Genomic DNA, 6990 nt, shown 5'->3' on the forward strand with positions numbered 1-6990 from the left:
AGAGCAGATATGACCCAGCATGCTGTGGGGACAATTAGGGATGGTAGATGAAGATAGTTCTCATTCTCAGAATTGATGAAACACCCATTAGAATGGTGGAAATTTTGAAAAACTGACCATGTGAAATATTTGTGAGTATGTGGAGCAACTACAATTCCTACACATTGTTTGTGGAAGGGTATAATGGTAGAAACATTGTGTAAAATTTAATTTCTTATAAAATTAAACACATACTTGCCCCAAGACCAAGAATTCCATGCCTAGCTACTTATACAAGAGAAATAAAACATAGCACAGGGAGAAATAGGGAGTTAATGTTTAATGGGTACAAAGTTTCTGTTTAGTATGATGCATAAGTTTTAAAAATGGATAGTGGTGATGGTCACACAACTTTCTGAATTCACATAATGCTGCTGAATTATACAATTAAAAATGGTTAATATTATAAATGTATCTTTTACCACAATAATAAAACATCCATAGAAACATTTTTATATCTATAAAAATATCTATGTCCATGATTATTTTGTTAATGGCAAAATCACATCAGATGTTAGACCTTGGTCCCTGGGTCTTGGCTAAGAAAGAATTCAGAGTCAAGACCCAAATTCAAGAAAAAGTTTGTTTAAGAAGTCACAGGGGTAGAAGAAGTAAGCAATGGAAGAGCCAGCTGGGCTGTGTGGGCTCAGGAAACAAGTTACAGAGGCAAAAACCCTCTTAAAATTTAGGAGAAAGAAAAGTAAAGACAACACAACCAGGAGAAGGATGAAGAAAAGGCACAGGCATGCATCAGAGAGAGAGAGAGAGAGAGAGAGAGAGAGTACCCAGGGGAAGAAGGGAGTGGGGATAGGTGCATGTGTGCTCAAGAGAGAAAGAGAGCATGTGCTGAATTCTTCATTTCAAGAGCATTTTATCTGGAGGTTTCAGTGGAAGGTCTCAATAGACTATTCTTCATGTTTCCAGGTATGTCTCCTCAGTGTTTTGGTCTCCACAGATTGGTCAGCATGAGGGCCCGGAATCAATAGTCACTGCAACAGGTCCTGATGTGAGCCATGGTATTGCCCACCTCATATCACTGCCTTTCTGCTTTTTTGAGCCTGGAACTTAAACAAGACAGAGGCCTGGATATTATCTCTAGTTTCACCAGACTTGGTACCCTGGTGAAGGTGTGTACCTGGCCTATCATTTCTACTCTGCTCATGCCTGCCTAACTACCTACTATATCAACATTATTCTTAATATCTCAAAAATAAGAAACAATCAAAATGTCCATCAAAAAGTGAATGATAAACATTATTGACATAAATTCATTTGGAACAAGGTCTGACAAATTACTGCCAGCTGGACAAATCTGGCCAGAGGCTTGCTAGGGTTTATGCAGTTTGAGAACACAAACAGTCTTTATATTTTTACAGAGTATAAAAAAATTTTAAGAGACTATTCTGGCCAACAAAACTTAAAATAGTTACTATAAAGCTTTTTACAGAAAAGAAAAACACTGACATTTGAATTAGAAGGTAATTAATCCACAATAAAAATAATTTAATGAAATATGCAGCAATGTGTATCTAATAAACATGAAGTTGAACAAGAGAAACCAGGCACAGAAGATATATTGCTTGGTTTAATTTATGTGAAGTTCTGTCATGGGCAAAAAAAATATGAGCATATTTAAAATCAATAAAATTTGTTTGAACTGTCAACACATGATTATCAACATGACCTGCTGAAAAGAAGACAATGTTACTTATATGATATTAATGCCCAAAATGCATAATCAAAATTTAATCATGATGAAACATCAGAACACAAAATTTGAAGGGCATTCTACAAAAGAAAAATAATCTAGCTTAGTATCTTCAAAAATATCAGTCATCAAAGACAAATATTTGTCATCAAAGACAAATAAAAACTGAAGAATTATTCAACTTGAAAAGAAACTGAAGAAATGGCTGGCCTGTGGTGGTTCAGTAGATAAAGTATCATTGACCTGGAATATTTAGTAGGTCCCCAGTTAGAAGGCCAGGTTCGCATGGTCAAGGAACATATAAGAAGCAATTACTGAGTTGATGCTTCCCGCTCCTCCCCACTCTCTTTCTCTCTCTCTCTTTCTCATCTCTCTAAAATAAATAAATAAATCTTTTTAAAATAATGAAAAAGAAAAAGAAAAGAAACTGAAGTAAAATTCCAATATGTGACCAGGAGAAAATGCTGTAAAGGATATTAATGGGATAACTTTAAAATTATAACTATGGATGGCAGTTTATATAATGAATCAACTATGTTTCTGAAGGCAAATATAATATATTTAAAAATGTTTAAGTTATATTAAAGCTCAGAGATTATTTTTAAAACATCAATTTTTAAAACAATGATATACAGTCATTACAAAGCTTATTGAAAAAGCACCTATATAAAATACTTTATTTGAAAGAAACTAAACTCAATCCTCATTATAGAACTGTGAGTCATATTAAAGTCTTGATTTTTTGTAATACAGACAGATTGTGTATGATTCTTTCTGCTGTCTAGTGGCAGAAGGCCAGATTTATGACTTCCTGTTTTCCTTTCATTTTTCAAGCTTTGTCATAGGAATTAAGTTTTAGCATCTCAGGACCTCATATGTTCTCTGAAAGGCATATCTAAACCATCTACCTTTGACCTTTTCATGTTATATAATTTCACAAAATTGTCATCCTGGTTCGTTTTTTTATATGCCAAACAGGAAATCATAAGGTAAAAAGAGATAAATAAAATACTACTTATAACTGATAAGTGACCAAAGGCAGGCTGTACAGGTCTGTCTTGCCTACAACTGTCTCAGTTTGATTTCTCACCTTTGTAAATCTAAATAGAGGATAGAATGAAAATAAATCATACAAAGAAAAGAATCAGTTACTGGAGGATAATATTCATTTGAGGATGTGTGATTACCTCCCTTCATCCAAAGAATATGTTATCTGAATAATTATTTATTTATACTTTGAGTCTCATAAATATACAAGGAAAACTCTGTAATAGTTCACACATACTCACGATGCCGGCAGCTATCATTCATAGAAGTAGAGAAACCCTGTCACTATTAACATAGATTCATTAAGTGCTTGTTAATGCCAGATACTTGGGATAGCAAGTTATAGTTCCTCCAGTTACAATCTATTTGATCTTATTTATCTGACAGTGATGCTGCCTGGAGATTAGAATAAAATCAAAATTATTATCTTAATTTATTCTCATGTTTAGGATTTCTGATCGTGATGTGTGAATCACAAGAATACCCAAAATTATTGAGAATATAATCTTATGAAAGATAGACATCCACTTTCATAGTAGTTTGGAACATTCATCTGTTCAGTATTAGGATACTGGTCCAAATGACAGCCTACTAGCCCTCAGAGCTCTTGGATACTGGAGTTTGTGCTGCCAGAGATGGACAACAACTTCCCAGCTACTGCTGACTTATAATGTCGTGTAGCTGCAGGATGAAGAGAATATAACACAGATCATTTATTTGCCTTGTAGGTGAGTATTTGTGGACCAATATATCTACCAATTAGCTCTTTAAACTGTTCCAGGTAACAACAGGTAACATTTTGACATAGAAGCACTGGTGTATTAATGGTATTTAAAACGGAGAGAAAAAGTTATCTAAAAGTGAAGTACTGTGTGAATTTGTCTGCTTTGAAAGTATATGAAATAGCTAAAGAAGTAATTGACAGTGGTAAATAAATACCTGTACACATTATACTTAATAAACCTTTGGTATTTTCAAATAAAAATGTGAATTAATTAGAAAAATCAGAAATATGTTAATACATTGATGTATGGGTAGGCTGTGAATAAGAAATAATGTCTCTTTTTCCATTAATTAATATTGCATAATAATATGAAATTTTTCTCAACAACCCATTTGTTACTTTATTTTAGAAACAATGCATAAAGTCATAGAACTTGTTATGTCTATTTGCAATAATTAGTTCTTTGTTTAAAATTAATAAGCATTAGAATATTCTATGGCTTGATACCTTACTATAATGTCTCATATTCCTGTATTTTTTTTTTTTTACAGAGAAACATAGAGAGAGTCAGAGAGAAGGGTAGACAGGGACTAGACAGACAGGAATGGAGAGAGATGAGAAGAATCAATCATCAGTTTTTCGTTGTGACATCTTAGTTGTTCATTGATTGCTTTCTTATATGTGCCTTGATCATGGGCCTTCAGCAGACCAAGTAACAACCCCTTGCTCAAGTCAGCGACCTTGGGTCCAAGCTGGTGAGCTTTGCTCAAACCAGATGAGCCCATACTCAAGCTGGCAACCTCGGGGTCTCAAACTTGAGTCCTCCGCATCCCAGTCCAATGCTCTATTCACTGCGCCACCGCCTGGTCAGACTATCCCTGTAAGTATTTAAACTCTAATCTGTGAAGCGAAGATGAAGAGAGTAAGACAATGAAATATGAATTGATTTACGCAAAGTGAAACCCATCTACTTGAAACAGAGCTCAAAACACTTAAAAAAAGAGAAACTTGAATTTTCTTAAGAATGAATGTTCTCAGGAACACACATTACATGGAAAGTAAGCAATGGAGAATATCAAAGGGGACTAGAAATTTTAAGAGCAAATTTATTATGAGTTAGCTAATATATGGTTGAAACCATTCCTTGACTGTGACTATGCTAAATTATTCATGGGGACATTGCTAATAAACGGCACATGTTTTTATTTTCTAAAGTACAATGGGATGAGTTATATCCCTGAAGTAGGTGTTTGAGGTGGGTTTTGATTTTCATTATTTATTAGTACTTCCAAAGTTGTACACATTTTTTCAATTGATTTATGTTTGGTGGTGATTTCAGTAATGTTAAGAGAAGTCAATAAACATTTAGGAAGTTTTCTTTTTATTTGATATTCAATTTAATTAAAAAACCCAGTATTTCCCGAAATCTGTCATTCATATATATCAGACTCCTTAGAAGTGATGTATGAAATATAAGATTTCAAATATAGTACTTCATTAAGAGCTGTGTTCTGTGACAGTCTTCTCAATTTATGAAACAGTTTTAAAGAAAAAAACACATGGCAACTGTTTTATATTGCAACATGAAAATTTAGTTTAATTTATTTGATTCTGTTATATTTACCTTTCCTAAGGTAAGTTTATTAAGCACATTTAGTTGGATATTAAGAGCCAAATTTCCAAATAGACAAATTAGTTTTAATTATGCTCACTGTCACATACAAAGTTTGTTTTAAATAATATCTCTTACTATACCAAAAAAAAATTGTATTTTATATCATTTAATTTTCTTTAGATGGGAGGAGTGGAGTGACATGACAAAGAAAAGGAGAGACTTGAAAAGCACTTATTAGAAAATTAGGGCTGCCTGTAATGCCAGATTTGGAAGTAGCACCTCAAATATTTCTTCTAGTTATAAAAATAAATAGTTACCAAAACATATACACAAACTGAGTAACAAGCAAAGTATACATACAAAATCCTAAGAGAGAACTTAAAAAGAGTATGTAATACACAGCTTGTAGATTCAGAGATGAGAAATTACAGTGTATATTTTTACTTGACTCACAAACCATTTAAGCATAGATATTATTTAATAATATGCAAAAATTTTTTACAGTAATTTATATATCTTCCCATATTATAAGAAAAAATTTAATACAGTACTTAATGTATGGTCTTATGTCCTCCCCCAATTCTCTGCCCAACTCTTCTGTGACCTCTCCCTGCTTACCTTCTTTCTAATCTGTAACAATAGAAAATATACATGTGTGTCCTACCACCTGCTATAGCAGATTGAAAGTTTTCTCAAACTGTTGAAAAACTATACTAACTGCAGCTACTAATTAACACAGAAGCTGTGAATCTTGCTCAGTGCTGAGATGTCAACTCTAGGCATAATATAGACATGGGTATGCAGTCAGTATACTCTGCTTGAATATATGCCTGGACCTGCTATTCATTCAAGAAATGACTTTTCTGGATTGTATAATGTATTAATTAAGGATCTATTAGTGAACAATCGGAAACTCAAAAAATACTGGCTTAATCAAATAATGAGTTTATTTTTCTTACCTAACAGAAAGTTAAGAGAGTGGTTGTTCAGAGGTAGTAGAGTGATTGCACAATGCCCTCAGAGATCTGAACTTCTTCATTTTTATACTATCCCATTATGCTGCAAGTCTCTTTCTTTTATTCAAGTTTATAAGAGGTCTGCTGTTCCTCTAGCTATCTGTATCAGGTGGGACTATGTTTAGATTTGAACAACTTACAATTCTACAAACAAAACTTAAATAACTTAAATAACTAAGGAATGCATTGATTTCACCAAAGATGTCAAGATATAGGCAGGTACAGGTGATCCCACAATAATATCATGAACCAATGTCCCTTCATCTTTTCCTGCTGCATTATTCTTTTCACTTTGCTTTTTATATCATACTTGTCATGTTCCTTCTATCTCTTCAGGTATCATATTTGACTTTCAGGAAGAAAGAGATAAATCAGTACAGTTGAAAGACAAAAGCAGCATATGAAAAAAGACCATGTCAAAAACCCATTCCAGAATTTTTATCTAATGATCCTTGTTTATAATTTAATGGCTAGAATACTAATGTGGCTCATAAAAAGAAAAGAAACTTAGAAAAACTAAAAATTCTTAAATAGATACACAGCAACCTTATGGAGAGAGGAAGACTGAATCAATTTTGTATTACATATTTAATCTATGCTAACACATTACTTGTGGTTCCCCACTCTATGATATCTAATGCTCTTTCTGTATTTGCACACATACACAAAACTGACCCTTTTATTACATTAATTTAAAATTAGTTATACTAACATCTATTCAAATTTTTAAAAATTAAACCTAATTAACTTTAAAAAGAAATAAGAATATTATTTTTTTTTAAGTGGGAAGCAGGGAGGAAGAAAGACAGACTCCTACATGCACCTTGCCGGGGTCCCACCT

The sequence above is a fragment of the Saccopteryx bilineata genome, chromosome 9 (genome assembly GCF_036850765.1).
Source record: "Saccopteryx bilineata isolate mSacBil1 chromosome 9, mSacBil1_pri_phased_curated, whole genome shotgun sequence".
Taxonomy (NCBI): domain Eukaryota; kingdom Metazoa; phylum Chordata; class Mammalia; order Chiroptera; family Emballonuridae; genus Saccopteryx; species Saccopteryx bilineata.